A 17,077-nucleotide genomic window follows, 5' to 3' on the forward strand; every position below is an offset into this window, starting at 1 on the left:
TTTATGTATTTATTTTATGTGTTTATATATGTATAATGTTAGTAATTATTTGCCAATGTACAGTTTTTTTTACCATGTCAATAAAGCTACTTTTATCTTGGGAGAGAGAGAGAGAGAAAGAGAGTCAGATCATGTGAGACCTATGGAAAACTAAGACCTAAGATCTAAGAAGGCCGAGCAAATCGATTACACACGACAATAACCAGCACCAGATTGTTCGTGTCTCCTACATGAATCGTGTGTGTGTGTGTGTGTGTGTACTCCTGGGCTGGATATCACTATAGTTCTCTTAGTTTTAATATTCTTGCTCGCAGGCATATGCCACAGCCTCTCTCCTCTCATCGCCATATATATTAATAGCTTTATCTCCCCAACCGAAGAGCGCAAATAAAACACAAATGAAAGAATCCTCATGCATATAAAACACACACACACACACACACCCACGCAGGCACGCACGCACGCACACACACACACACACACACACACACACACACACACACACACACACACACACACACAGGAGTAAATGCCAGTCAAGGTTATTGGTCTCATTTCCTTTTTTTCTGCTCTGGATGGAAATTCAAATCTCTGTTTGCAATAACACCTTCAAATTCAATCCAAACACCTGCAAACTCAATCAGTGTGTTTTCCCGAGTGTTTGTTACAGCCGAAACCCACAAGAGTTTCACATGGAGATGATGTTTCACAAGCTATGGGAAAAACATGGATTTATTGCAAAGTTTGTGTTTTCAAAGGTACGAACAGATGCACTATTTTTTCCAGGTGGGTGATAAAATGCCAGAACAAATTCCATGGAATATCACCAAGACTTGATGGCGGGCTCTTTAGACTTGGGCCAATGAACAACTGCCTAGCAACACCCTAGCAACCTCCCAGGACACCTTAAAAACTTCAAAGCAATATCCTGGCAATGATTCAGGACACCTCATAATTTACATAGCAACACCCTGACAACCACCCATGACACTGCAACCAGAGTCCTGCACGGGTCCTGTTTGATAAACCCACACCCGCAGTTATTAACAGCACACCCGACCTGATATCCGACAGAAACACTAATTTTAGCCCGCACCCGACCTGACCCGTTTGACATAAAAACCGCGACCCGACCCACACCCGCATTAAATCTCCTACATCAGGTAGACAAAAATTTTTTTCTCATGTAGCCTAACACAAGCAATAAAACCAACATTAGGCATTATATGTCGCTGCATCTAATTAAACACTGCATTAAACAACACAAGTAAAATAATAGAACAAAGAATGTTTTAGTAGGGCTATTTAACTGTAAGCTTAAAGCTAGTAAATATTTGATCAGATTCACTCGGCATTTAAACGCGGTTGTCTCTTCTGAAACTAAGCAGTGTTTACCTGGCCGCTGGTCCTTTTTGTAGCAGCGCGAAAAATATTCTAAAACTTTTATTCAAATTGTAAATAGCCTATATTAAATACATAAAGCGAGCAAAGTGCACTCCCTTTAATAATCACTATAGCTTTCAATCAGATGCAGCGCAATTGGCTACAATGCTCAGCGCTGCAAATCCTGTTTTAATTAGAAGCCTTTAACGGTCTTCAGACAGAGCGTGAACACAAATAAGCACCATTTGAAAGCAGCTGTCAAATGCACCGAATTGAGTTGGAATAGTCTTGGCTATTGGACCCGCAGTCTACCCGTGCCTACCACGCGTCCGACCCGCACCCGCACCGCACCGCACCCGACACATAAATATTATTTCACCCGTTACATAAAATTTGCCGAATCTCTGACTGCAACAGTCACAAAATGGTGTCACACTCTGTGGCATCTTTTTTAAAAACACAATTCAACCGATAATACATAAAAAAAAGAATGAAAAATATGCATTCTACTGCACTTCACTGCAATGCTGCAATCCTGCAGATTTAAAGTTTAAAGTAGACACGGGTTCTGCTAAAATCTTCTACTGGTCACACGTCTTCACGTCATACGAATTCGCAGGTCAGAGTTCACCGAACTTAAACTGTGGAATGCAGTGAAATGCAAAACTTCTTCGCTTGAGCTTGCATTTCCTGTCTCTCATATTCACAGTCAATGGAACCAAATGTGACCGGCCCTATACTGAAATACACATTTAATGGCACAAATACAAGCACAGAGAGAAGAAAAACAGCCTCATTCCCTTTGGTGCAGAGATACACATGTTCTGTGCTTATTTGGGCACAGTGTGCGTGTGTGTGTGTGTGTGTTCAATGCTTCATATCCCACAGTGCATCTGTCTTTGTTCTGTTGCCCTAATGCAGTGCTGCCCAGAACAGCAGCACAGCTAATTGTGAATCTGCACAACAATCCTATACAACACCTGATTTAAAGCTTTCACAGGGTCTATTGAAATGGCCTATTAGAAAGACTATAGTCACACAAGATCTTCATATATACAGTATGTCTCAATTGTTGCTCTTCAGTGGCAATGATATTTAATGGAGAGCAATGAAAATGTACTTAAGCCTCCTGCTAATTTTCCTCTGGAGAAACTGAGGAACCTCAAATGTTTCACAAGAGATCTCAACAATGTCTCAATTTTCTCCTTGCACTTAACTGAGCTGAGATATTCAATTCAAATTAATTTTATGAAATTTTATTTATGTTTTTTTAGGAATATTATGAGAAAGATCGGATATAAAATTGATACTGAAACATAACTTGAAACGTAAAGCCATTGAGTCATAGTTATTAAAGAGTGACCTCTGAGCTTCAAAATTTTTATCTGGAAAAGTCTGCAACCAAATATTTCACATCAAATTTCTCAGCAATTTTATATTTTTTCATTTTTCACATTTATTTGTATAGCGCTTTTCACGATACATATCGTTTCAAAGCAGCTTTACAGAGAATGCATGTCAACATTACAATTTAGAGAATGTAGTTAGCTAACAGTGTAATAATTTAGGCAATTAATTTACAATCACTGTTAGCAGTTTAATTGAAGGTAGAAGCAAAGAGCTCCTGGAAATAATGAATTACATATTAACAATAATTAGGATACATAGAAATTTGGGAATGTGCATGTAGATCCAGATGTTGCGTCATCTGAAGTCCTCGCAGATATCTCTTTATATACTTTCAATACATCAACAATTGTCTCATTTATGTATATTTGCATTTCTGTAATGAATTTTATGAGAAACATCTGAGACAAAGTTGAAACTTCACCAAAAAAAACCCCCCCAAATAATCTGATATGCTATCCACTTTCTGCTGTATTATTACTGTCTAATTTAACTTCTGTCAATTATTCCTATTATTCAAATGCTAATTCATTTTGAAAGAAGCCTCTGAGACAAAGTTGACACTATACAAAAACATAACTTAATTCAATATCCTGAGCTATGAAAAAGCAAATGATCTGACCTACAATTCACATAAACTTCTACTGTACACTATCGTTCAAAAGTCTGGGGTCAGATAGATTGCTTAAATTTTTTTGAAAGAAGTCTCTTCTGCTCACCAAGGCTGCATTTATTAGATCAAAAATACAGTAAAAACAGTAATGTTGTGAAAATTTATTAAGATTTTAAATAACTGTTTTCTATTTTAATATATTTCATAATTCAATTTATTCCTGTGATTCAAAGCTGAATTTTCAGCATCATTACTCCAGTCTTCAGTGTCACATGATCCTTCAGAAATCATTCTAATATGCTGATTTTCTGCTCAAGAAACATTTCTGATTATTATCAATGTTGAATACAGTTGTGATGCTTAATATTTTTGTGGAAACTGAGATTTGATGAATAGAACAGCATTTATTTGAATTTGAAATCTTTTGTTACACTGTAAATGTCTTTACTGTTTGATCAATTTAATGTGATTAAAAACTTAAAAACTAAAAGTATTATCTTACTGACCCCACATTTTTTAACAGTATCAATATTTGACTCATTTTTATTTGTAAGAAAATTAATACTTAAGCAAAACACAACTAAGAACATTCCACATCACTCTTATTCCAGAACAAATCACTGATTCACACACTCATTTAAAGGGTCAATAATGTTGGACTTGTTATAGACTTAAATATTTCTGCTTCCTCCTCTCCACTGCTCTCCTCTGGCTGGCCGGTTCTCTCTGAAGTGTTAGATGAAGGCATTTGTCTGGAGGGTGGGTGAGGTACAGCCCTGCGCGTGTGTGTAAGAGTCAGTCACAGAGATCTCTTCTCAGGCATTCTGACAGGTACAGACGCTCCGTCCGGCTTTAAAGGGAATTCCAAACGAGCCTCTGACAGGAGGCCTATTCCGTCTGCGAGCGTGTGTGTGCGTGTGTGTGTGTGTGTGTGTGCGGTTTGCACTCTACTGTGAAGGAGGGGGGACCTGCAGGGCAACACAAATGCTGACAGCGAGATCAACCAATCAAATCAGACCCCCCCAGATCCACTCAGCCAACCCACAAACACGATGCCACGCAAAGTCCCGCCTCCACCGCTGATTTATGCAAATGAGAATACTGATTAATCCACCTATGCATGCTGGGTAACTACAGCATAAATTGACTGTCTGTCAGCACAAACTCAGGAGAAATGTGCACACACACACACACACACACACACACACACACACACAAATCTCTCCATGACACACCATCAAGGCCTGTCCGATCAACAAGAAACAATGGAGGAAGCAGTAATTGGAGACCAGCGCTGTGTGTGTGCGAGACTAACCGTGGCAGCGAGGATGTAACCCGGACCGCGAGTGTGTCTCTGGCGCAGCTCTTCAAAGCTCAGGCGTGTTGTTGAGCAGCATTAGCTGCCTCTCAGAGCGCTTTTAACACGGAGCGAGGGATGACAGGCCTGCCACAGGAGGAGGGAGAGAAAAACGAGTAAACATGCGTATGCAGCAAAACAACAGTTACCTGAACAGCTAGATCTGAGCGAGCGCACACACACACACACTAGAGCGGCAGAGGAACATGTTGCTTACTGCCAGGTGTGTGTGTGTGTGCGCGAGTTGTTTGGTGGCGGTTTTAAAACACAAACATTTAGAGTATTTCTGTTCCTGTGTGTGTTTGTGTTTTATCTGCATTTTTTAATGACTAATCACACATAGAAACAGCATCATTTGATCAGGCCACATCAAAGATCATACATGCAGTAAATAAGATCATATTTTAATATAATCATATAGAAACAAATATTCAATTCAATTCAATTCACATTTATTTGTATAGCGCTTTTCACGATACATATCGTTTCAAAGCAGCTTTACAGAGAATGCATGTCAACATCACAATTTGGAGAATGCAGTTAGCTAATAATGTAATAATTTAGGCGATTAATATACAATCACTATACAATCAAATATGCCAAATGTTAGATGATGTTTTTGCTCATATATTTTACAAAAGTTTGGGGTCAGTAAGTTTTTTTTTTTTTTTAAAGAAATTACTTTTATTCAGCAAGGATGTGTTAAATTAATTAAAAAAAGACAGTAAAGACATTTATAAAGTGATCATTAAATAAAATAGCGGAACTGATTGATTTGATTTATGTGAAATATTTATTTTGAAAATGATTATGACTCAAAATGATTCATAATTGACGTTTCATCAGTCTAAAACATGTACTCAGTGAATCAGTCAAAGGTTTGCAAGACTTAAATCAGCGTATCACATATACATGAATATATTTGTTTATATTTATATTTGGGTCAATGACATGACGAGTCATTTTTTTGTCCAAAGGCCTTAATAATAATAATAAAAAACAAAGATATGACATCCAAAGTATGTAAGGTAGTACAACTAGATCTCTTTTATTGAAATCAAAAGATTTTAATTATATTTTGCTACATATAAAGGTATTTTAAAGATTTTGAAGTGTCAAAAGGTCATTCGGTTTAACCGTTCAAAGGCCAATACAGCCATTTCATTCATTATTAAAATATCTTAAAATGAAATTTTTTTATTCTGGAATGATTTTATAACATCATATATCAGCATAGTGCAAAATTTTATTAAAATTATGTGTAGAAGTCGTTGCTTTGTTATGAGAAATAATGTCCAGAAAAATTAATTTCATTGATGTCATTTGGAGTAACCAATATAAAGGGACCATTTTGGATCAAGTCATGTGGTCAATATCATGTGACAGGATGTGACATCATTCAGACACCTGCAAAGGACCACATGGTCATGAAGCAAAGGAACTAACTCTCTTTTAACTATTTGAAAAATTCATGTTTTCACTTGCTCATACGCATGTCCCGAAACATCAAGTCATTCGGTACAACCGCTATAAAACATGGAGAATGTTGTAATATTTTTAAAACTTGTACTAAATATAAAATGTTTGATTGTCCTTTTGCTAGCTAGCTAGATATCAGCCTGTTAGCATTGTTTGAAAATATCATTCGGTATAACCAAAAGTGTCATTCAGTAAAAACAAATTTTGGTTAAACCGAATGACTTTTTTGGTGACAGATTTTGTCAATCTTGTAAAAAATGACAAAAGCAGTGTTAATGGATTATAAAAACCACATAATCTCATTGTTAACACTTAATAAAACTTCAAAATTAATTATATCTCCATTATGTTTTTTTACACTTAAAAATCTTATCTGTCAATGACCCATTTATGAATATATATGTATGCATGTGTGTGCATATGTATTTTACTATATAAAGATATACTTAAAGTAAAAAGTACTTAAAATGTTACAAATGAGCATTTTTTTGTTTAGTATTTTTTGTCTGTAAAATATCTAAACAAAACAATAACACTTTGCAATAAGGTTTATTTGTTAACATTAGTTGATATATAACTAACAATGAACAATACATTTGTTACTGTACTTGTTAATCTTTGTTAACGTTAGTTAAAAATACAGCAGTTCACAGTTTGTTCATGTTAGTTCACAGTTCATGAACTAATGTTACCAAATACAACTATTGATTTTAATAATGTATTAGTAAATGTTGAAATTAACATCAACAAAGATTTATAAATGCTGTCGAAGTGCAGTTCATTATTAGTTCATGTTAACTAATGTTAACTAATTAACCTTATTGTAAAGAGTTATCAACAATATTATTTGGTGTGTTATTTAAAAAAAGAATCATTTTGTGCAATGGGTTCAGATCTCGTATGATCACTTGCTCAAAATCAAGAGAATATTGCGCACTTGGATGTTACACATCCCAAATGTGGTTGTGGTTCGGATCTGGTCGGATTTCATGTGGTGTATCGCTGTTCAAGCTAAAACCAACTAAACAGATACGCCAGAAAAAAAGAATCCGATTTTTTGCTGCCTGCCTGTACAAGGGCCTCCAATGAAACTTTCAAAGATTTGATTTCATGAACCTCGCAAACTTTGCCAAATCCAGCAAGTAGGTCTTCCTCAGAAGGCTCATTTTAGCAACCAGGGAACTCGCAAAGACTTTTCCAGACGGACTGATATAAACATGCACACCCTGACTTGTGCAAATCAGCCAATCAGATTAAAGCTTGTGATTGTGGAAGCGCTTGCCATTTTTGCATGCAATATAGATCTGACGGTACATACTGTAGGCAACTCCTTACCATGTGACAGAGCAGGTGAATCAGGTGTATGCTGTCACTGTCCTCTCTTTCAGTTCTGTAGAGACACACACACACAGAAACACACACCCCTGTGAGGCCGCTGGCAGTGCGCTCGGGTTGGATTAACCGCAGGATTTGTTCCCTGTAGCTAAAGTCAAATAGAGGAAACTCTCCTACATACGCTTTTAATTAGAATCATCTTCTTACACGGCTCAGAGACAAATCGGCTTATACACTAATAACCCACACACAGACAAAGAGCATTAAGTAATATCACACCAAAAACGTTAATATTGACATTTTAGACATAATACACTCTTTAAAAAAATAGAGGTTACAAAAGGGGGTTGGTTTTCAGAGTGATGCCTTAAAAGAACCTTTCAGTGATCATTTCTTAAAAGAACCATTTTTTAATAATCTAAAGAACGTTTTTCCACTATAAAGAACCTTTTGTGGAATGCAAAGGTTCCATGGAACTTAAAGGTTCTTTCTGGAACCATTGATGCTCATAAAGAACCTTTATTTGTAAGAGTGTAGAGCTAGAAATGTAGTTTATATTTGTTTCGCCAAAGAAAATGATCCCAAAAGAAGAAGTGGAGTGATCAAAAGTTAATATCTGCACTCTCTGAAAGCCGTTTTTTCCAACCAAATGAATGGAGCAGAACTAAATATCGGCAACAAAATCTTGCTCATTTATGCCACTCGAGCCTATCAACTCTTCCCTAACAGAGTTTTTTGCCATAACAGGTGAAATACAACATGTGGCCATTGTCTCTGCCGTATGACCCGTTGTGTGGGTTTGGTCGGTTCCTGTGGCTTTCAGACGGGAGTGCGCCTGCCATTCCAAACTCTCCTCTGGAACAACGCATTCCGTTTGAAGTGCTGATCCCTGCTTCACCTGTGAGATCAATACGCTCCCGTTCAAAGCCAGATCGGCTTCATACAGCACCAGATCTTTATTAATTTATAGAAACTTCTTGAAACTTTCTCTAAAGGGAAGCTGGGAAAAAAACAGAGAAGGAAGAGAAAGCGAGAGAAGAGAGAGAGAGAAAAAAGAAGAAACCAGCATGGAGAGGGTGATTAACTCAGAGACGCCTTTGACGGACAGCGAGCTCACATGATCGGTCTGCTGCCGCCCCGTGAAGACCTTAACGAGAATGAGTGAATTAAATGAGCGCGCATGTAAATGAGGAGCTGGAATGCGTTTGGACCGGAACCAATTTGGGTTGGAAATTTGGATCAGAAAATGTGATCTGGGATGAAGCCTGCAGTGTCAAAAATTAATTACATTACCTTAGATTATATTTAATTCTTAGGGACATTATTTGCATCATGCACTCTTAAAAATAAGGGTTCTTTATTGGCATTGATGATTCCATGAAGAATCGCTCCATTACACAAAAGATTCTTTATAGTGGAAAAAGGTTCTTTAGATTATTCAAATGTTCTTCACACTAAGAAAAAATTGTTCTTTTAAGAACTGTTCATTGAAATGTTCTTTGGGGAACCAAAATGGTTCTTATACGGCATCGCTGTGAAAACTCCATTTTGGAACCATTATGATTTCCAGGGTCATTTTTACTTTTATATTGGGATGGCAAATTTAGAATTTTTTTTTATTTTAAATAGGCCAATTCCTGCATGTTAACACAGACAGTAACTGTTTTACACAGGCACATGATGTAATTTTAGCATTTATAGATGATAATCTGAGTTTTTGCCATTCTAATGGGAATCCATCTATGTTTTTTTCCACCAGCCGGGATCAAATTCCCAGCTGAATTATCTACTGTTTGGTTGGTAATTCACCATGGAACAGTAATTGAATTTCTGCCCGAATCGCAATCTCCATGTTAACATGGAGGAATTGGCCCAAAAGTCATTTTAAATGACTTTTTTGACCACTACTAAACGCCATAGGGCTGCTATCTGACATTTTTGCAGGTAATGAGCATTTGGGAATTTAAATAGGCCTAAGTCTCTAAATTATCATTCCTGTATGGAGTCGCTCTTGAAACCATTGGTTGACCATGATAACCAAGAAACATGGATGGCATGCAGATTTTACAGACATCACCCTAACAAACAAGCACAATCTGAATAGTGCTATTTAATATAATAATATAGAAACTTAGAATATTGTGAAATAGACTAAATGTTTATGTAATATGTAAATGTTACATTACCATTCAAATGTTTTGTGTCAGTTCAGTGTTTGTTTTTTGAATGCTATTATTCAGCGAGGATGCATTTAATTGATCAAAAGTGACAGTAAAGACATTTATAATGGTACAAAAGATTTCTGTTTCAAATAAAAAATTTTTTATTAAATCAAAGAATCCTGAAAAAATGCATCACAGTTTCCACAAAAATATGAAGCAAACTGTTTTCAACATTGATAATAATCAGAAATGTTTCTTGAGCAGCAAATCAGCATATTAGAATGATTTCTGAAGGATCATGTGACACTGAAGACTGGAGTAATGATGCTGAAAATTCAGCTTTGATCACAGGAATAAATTACATTTAAAATATATCCAAAAAGATAACAGTCATTTTAAATTATAATAATATTTCACAATATTACTGTCGTTACAGTATTTTGATCAAATAAATGCAGCCTTGGTGAGCAGAAGAGACTTCTTTCAAAAACCTTCAAAAATCTTACCGACTCAAAACTTTTGAATGGTGGTGTGGTTATATGACACATTTTTTGTCACTTTCACAGGTATTCTTGCCCCAGGCCCAGGCTAAACGATTAGTCCACCCAAAAATTATTATTTTTTATTTACTCACCATTCATGTCATTCCAAAATTTTATGACTTTATGTTTTTTGTCCATACAATGAAAGCCAATGTTGTTTGGTTCCATTCTTTAAAATGTCTTGTTTTGTGTGATGCAGAAGAAAGAAAGTCAAACAGGTTGGGGAAAGTTTCTCTCCAATTTCAAATTTCTGACCCTAATTTTAAAAGCTGTGATTTTATTGCCTAATTTGGAAGCATTTCAACGCCTCTGTGAATGTCTGAGTGCATTTGTGAGAGAGAAAAGTGTAACTGTGAAAGAGAGAGAGAAACCCGTGTGCGCAGCGCTGGAGATCTTCATTTCTTTGTTGTCAGATTTGATGATTTTAGAGAAATTACCATCCCTGCATTCAAAGGAAATCTACCTCACACTTCCATGGCCTGCGGCACGGAGGGAAATAGAAGGTTTATATTTATTTTTAATTATATCAGTTTATCAGGAGGCGTAACATCAGAGCCACATCTGATTTTATCTCTTCTCTTTCACACCTGAGGGAATATTAATACAAACAGCCATTCCGGCTCTGATCGTTGCCTCACACACTCTCACACACACGCCGACACTTTTATGATATCATTTCATCATCCCTGTCGTTCTCGCAAATAAAAACAAACCACAAGATCTGTGTTTATATTCCGAGCTTATAAAGCACACCGATATAAACAAAACAGCACACAGCGCGAACACACACACCTCAAGACAGAACGTGTGTGTGTGTGTGTGTGTCCACAGGAAAGACAAACCACAAGTGAGATCTCTTTAATGTCTCACTTGTTACTCATCGACAGGAGTGAGATTTTATGGAGAGCAAATTAAGACTTGAAATTCTTCTCAGATGTTTCTCCTAACAGACTGAAATTGTTGAAATACAGTAAGGTATACAGCTATAAAAAATAAAATGGAAAATCTTGTGTTATTTAACTTGATGAGAAATGTTTGAGTTCAAATCGAGCTTTGATTTTAGGGTTTAGAGCAAGTCTGAGACATTAGCTACATTTACATGGACAAATTTAGTTTCAATCGGAATTAAATCATTCAGATTGATGAATCCGATCATAGTGTTTACATGAACGCTAAATAAAGTGTTGATAAAATAATAATAATAAAGTTGATGTGCGTGTTTATATGTCACAAGCTTCATATCGGATTTGATCTTTTGACATGCGCTCACTGCATGAATATACGGTTTCCCGATGTTGGCGCATACTAACCATCCTCCTACCATTGCTTCTTTACTTTGTTTAAAAAGCAGACTCAGACTTAATATTTATCCATTTATCATGATATCAAGTCGCAATTGCAAATTGTAAAGTAAGAATTACATGATATAAAGTCGCAATTTCATGTTATAAAGTCAGAATTTCGTGAAATAAAGTCGCAATTGCAAGTTGTTGTCAGAATTTTGTGATATAAAGTCGCAATTGTATTATAAAGTCAGAATTTTGATATAAAGTCGCAATTGCGAGTTATAAAGTCAGAATTTTGATATAGTCACAATCGCGTGTTATAAAGTCAGAATTTTGATATAAAGTCGCAATTGCGTGTTATAGTCAGAATTTTGATATAAAGTCGCAATTGCGTGTTATAGTCAGAATTTTGATATAAAGTCGCAATTGCGTGTTATAGTCAGAATTTTGATATAAAGTCGCAATTGCGTGTTATAAAGTCAGAATTTTGTGATATAAAGTCGCAATTGTGTGTTATAAAGTCAGAATTTTGTGATATAAAGTCGCAATTGTGTTATAAAGTAGAGCCCGACCGATATGGGTTTTTTGGGGTCCGATGCCGATACCGATATTAGGAAGCAAAAAAAAGTACAATATCGATATATCTGCCGATATTCTTTGTGTATATTATAGTTCAGTACCAGTCAAAAGTTTGGACACACTTCCCATTTGTGTGTCCAAACTTTTGACTGTTTTTTTGTAATGATCACTCAAATGTGGTGATCAAACACTTATACTGACACGATAAAGATATGTAATGAAGGCAGGGTATTTAACAATTTAACAATAAACTTTATTATCCAAAATAAGCCTGGCATCAGTGCACTGAACAGTAAACTTCACTTATTATAAATAACTAAATAAAATCACAATTGCGAGTTATAAAGTCAGAATTGCAAGATATAAACTATATCTTTTTTTCCTCAGAACTGGACTTCATAACTCGCAATTGCAAGTTTATATCTCACAATTCTGAGAAAAGAAGTCAGAATTGAGTCACAATTATCTTTAAATTTTTTTTATTCCGTGGCGGAAACAAGCTTCCATAGATCAATGAGGCCTACAATCAGTCCGTTTAAAAAAATTTATAAATACAAAATCTGTCCTAATTGAAAGAAAACGAGTTTAATTTTTATAGCTTATATGTACTCTTTCTGTATTTCAACAATTTGAGTCTGCTAGGAGAAACATCTTAAAGTTGATCCTTAAAATGAAACTTTAACTTGAAGTCTCCTGAGGTATGAAAGAGCAACCTCTGAGCAATAACACTTTCCTCTGGGTGCGTTTCAAGGTTTGTGCTGCTACATTCAGTATTCTGGATGGCCAAAACACCCACAATCCCTTGCTGCAGAGGATCCCTGTGAAGACGATTTTCCCAGATGAGATGAAGGTGACCTCTGTGTCAAACGCTCTCTCACTATCTCCAACCTCAATGTATCAAAATATCTTATGCACACAGACACAGTCTCTTTATGTCTGTTACAGCAGTGCATTCACATGCTAACAGTGTCTCGTGGTTTCCTGCATTCACTCTCTCTCGTTACCTTCATCTCTGTGGCCACATTTCGCTTTTCCACAGCCAAACTATGACATACTGTAAGTGACTGCTACTCTGTAAGCTTGCCATAAACAAACATGGCGTGCTGAAATCTGTGTTTAAAAGTCTTATTCATATTGAGAGCATCTTTATGCCACAATGAGCTGCTTTTCAGTCAGACGTCAAATATATAAAAAAAATATAATTCAAAGCAATCCATTCACACACATGCAAATAAAATTATTTTTCTTTATTTAGTCAAGGAAAATCAAGAGAGTGGAATTAATCAGGGTGCGCCATTCAGAATTGAATTGAGAATGTCTTTAAAAATGACAGTTCAGTTCCTGAATTTGAACTGAATTAGCAATTAGGTATCGCAAACAGGATGCATAATTGCTAATTGAAATGAAATATAATGAAGTATAATTAAAATAAATTTAATGAATTCAATTACAAACCCGATTCCAAAAAAGTTGGGACACTGTACAAATTGTGAATAAAAAAGGAATGCAATAATTTACAAATCTCATAAACTTATATTTTATTCACAATAGAATATAGATAACACATCAAATGTTGAAAGTGAGACATTTTCAAATGTCATGCCAAATATTGGCTCATTTTGGATTTCATTAGAGCTACATATTCCAAAAAAGTTGGGACAGGTAGCAATAAGAGGCCAGAAAAGTTAAATGTACATATAAGGAACAGCTGGAGGACCAATTTGCAACTTATTAGGTCAATTGGCAACATGATTGGGTGTAAAAAGAGCCTCTCAGAGTGGCAGTGTCTCTCAGAAGTCAAGATTGGCAGTGAATCACCAATTCCCCCAATGCTGCGGCAAAAAATAGTGGAGCAATATCAGAAACTAGTTTCTCAGAGAAACATTGCAAAGAGTTTGAAGTTATCATCATCTACAGTGCATAATATCATCCAAAGATTCAGAGAATCTGGAACAATCTCTGTGCGTAAGGGTCAAGGCCGGAAAACCATACTGGATGCCCGTGATCTTCGGGCCCTTAGACGGCACTGCATCACATACAGGAATGCTACTGTAATGGAAATCACAACATGGGCTCAGGAATACTTCCAGAAAACATTGTCGGTGAACACAATCCACCGTGCCATTCGCCGTTGCCGGCTAAAACTCTATAGGTCAAAAAAGAAGCCATATCTAAACATGATCCAGAAGTGCAGGCGTTTTCTCTGGGCCAAGGCTCATTTAAAATGGACTGTGGCAAAGTGGAAAACTGTTCTGTGGTCAGACGAATCAAAATTTGAAGTTCTTTTTGGAAAACTAGGACGCCACGTCATCCGGACTAAAGAGGACAAGGACAACCCAAGTTGTTATCAGCGCTCAGTTCAGAAGCCTGCATCTCTGATGGTATGAGGTTGCATGAGTGCGTGTGGCATGGGCAACTTACACATCTGGAAAGGCACCATCAATGCTGAAAGGTATATCCAAGTTCTAGAACAACATATGCTCCCATCCAGACATCGTCTCTTTCAGGGAAGACCTTGCATTTTCCAACATGACAATGCCAGACCACATACTGCATCAATTACAACATCATGGCTGCGTAGAAGAAGGATCCGGGTACTGAAATGGCCAGCCTGCAGTCCAGATCTTTCACCCATAGAAAACATTTGGCGCATCATAAAGAGGAAGATGCGACAAAGAAGACCTAAGACAGTTGAGCAACTAGAAGCCTGTATGAGACAAGAATGGGACAACTTTCCTATTCCTAAACTTGAGCAACTTGTCTCCTCAGTCCCCAGACGTTTGCAGACTGTTATAAAAAGAAGAGGGGATGCCACACAGTGGTAAACATGGCCTTGTCCCAACTTTTTTGAGATGTGTTGATGCCATGAAATTTAAAATCAACTTATTTTTCCCTTAAAATGATACATTTTCTCAGTTTAAACATTTGATATGTCATCTATGTTGTATTCTGAATAAAATATTGAAATTTGAAACTTCCACATCATTGCATTCCTTTTTTATTCACAATTTGTACAGTTGTCCCAACTTTTTTGGAATCGGGTTTGTAAATTCATTTAAAAGTTTTTTTTTTATTAGAAAACTAAAAAAGTTATAAACTTCAAATGGTGACTTGACAAAGCCTTAGTTTAAAAGCCTTAATGTTTGAAGATTTACAGGGCTTATATTGCAGATAGCGAAAGAACGACAAACAGAATGATGGAAAGATGGATGGATGGATGGATGGATAGAACGACAGACAGAGAATGATAGAACAACAGATACATAGATAGATAGATAGATAGATAGATAGACAGATAGATAGATAGATAGATAGCACGACAGACAGACAGAATTATAGAACAATAAATAGATATAGATAGATAGATTGAACAAAGAACGATAGAATGATAGAGCAATAAAACAATAGACAGATAGAACAATAGAACGATAGATAGAATGATAGATAGATAGATAGATAGATAGATAGATAGATAGATAGATAGAACGATAGATAGAATAATAGAATGATAGATAGAATGATAGATACACAGACAGAACTATAGAACGATAGAGCAATAAAACGACAAATAGTGATAGAACGACAGATATAGATAGATAGATAGATAGATAGATAGATAGATAGATAGATAGATACACAGACAGATAGAACGATAGAGCAATAGAACAACAGATAGAGATAGATAGATAGATAGATAGATAGATAGATAGATAGATAGATAGATACACAGACAGATAGAATGACAGAATGATAGATAGAGCAATAAAACGATAGACAGATAGAACGATAGATATAGTTAGATAGAATGATAGACAGACAGATAGATAGATAGAAAGAACGATAGAGCAATAGAACGACAGATAGAGAGTGACAGAATGACAGATAAACAGATAGATAGATAGATAGATAGATAGATAGATAGATAGATAGACAGAACGATAGATAGAATAATAGAATGATAGATAGAATGATAGATACACAGACAGAACTATAGAACGATAGAGCAATAAAACGACAAATAGTGATAGAACGACAGATATAGATAGATAGACAGATAGATACACAGACAGATAGAACGATAGAGCAATAGAACAACAGATAGAGATAGATAGATAGATAGATAGATAGATAGATAGATAGATAGATAGATAGACACACAGACAGATAGAATGACAGAATGATAGATAGAGCAATAAAACGATAGACAGATAGAACGATAGATAGTTAGATAGAATGATAGACAGACAGATAGATAGATAGAAAGAACGATAGAGCAATAGAACGACAGATAGAGAGTGACAGAATGACAGATAAACAGATAAATAGATAGATAGATAGATAGATAGATAGATAGATAGATAGATACAAAGAATGATAGAACGATAGATAGAATGATAGAATGATAGAATTATAGAACAATAGAACGATAGATAGAACGATAGATAGAACGATAGAACGATAGAACGATAGATAGATAGATAGATAGATAGATAGATAGATAGATAGGATGGAGGGATAGTTGATTGTTAGACAGGCAGACAAACCTGTTTTACCTTAAATGTTGAAAATGCACATCCTCCAGTCTCAGACACAATTATGAAAAAGACAGAGTGTGACAAATATGAAAGTGATTGTGTGAAACAATAATGTGAAAGAAACAATAAGAGACTTGTACAATAAGAGAATTGTAAAGCTGATAAAGGGAGCGGAGGCCACGGGGTGGAGAAAAGCAGGAGGAGAGAGAACAAGTGTGTGTGTGGAGCTGCATTGAGATTCTTGGCCTGTATCTGTTGGCAGTGGGGTGTGAGCTGAGATCTGCTGCATAATTGTGAAACCACAGGGACTGCAGCTCTGACCAGCCTGTCAAAACATCATGACAATCGTCCCTCACCGCACAGCAGACAGGCCAGAGAGAGAGAGAGAGACAGGGAGAG

The 17,077-nt window shown here is 36.2% G+C and overlaps 1 long non-coding RNA gene across 3 annotated transcripts in view; it reads right to left on the minus strand.

Moving 5' to 3' along the window:
- Window positions 1-17,077, minus strand: part of LOC127502914 (uncharacterized) — a 59,634-nt gene that overhangs the window by 19,995 nt on the left and 22,562 nt on the right. For all 3 annotated transcript variants that reach the window (XR_007926956.1, XR_007926955.1, XR_007926957.1), the window contains 2 exons: window positions 7,575-7,629; window positions 4,719-4,847 (listed from right to left, as the gene is read on the minus strand). This is a non-coding gene — a long non-coding RNA (uncharacterized LOC127502914). The remainder of the gene's footprint in view (window positions 1-4,718; window positions 4,848-7,574; window positions 7,630-17,077) is intronic.

This window comes from Ctenopharyngodon idella, chromosome 20 (genome assembly GCF_019924925.1).
Source record: "Ctenopharyngodon idella isolate HZGC_01 chromosome 20, HZGC01, whole genome shotgun sequence".
Classification (NCBI taxonomy): Eukaryota; Metazoa; Chordata; class Actinopteri; order Cypriniformes; family Xenocyprididae; genus Ctenopharyngodon; species Ctenopharyngodon idella.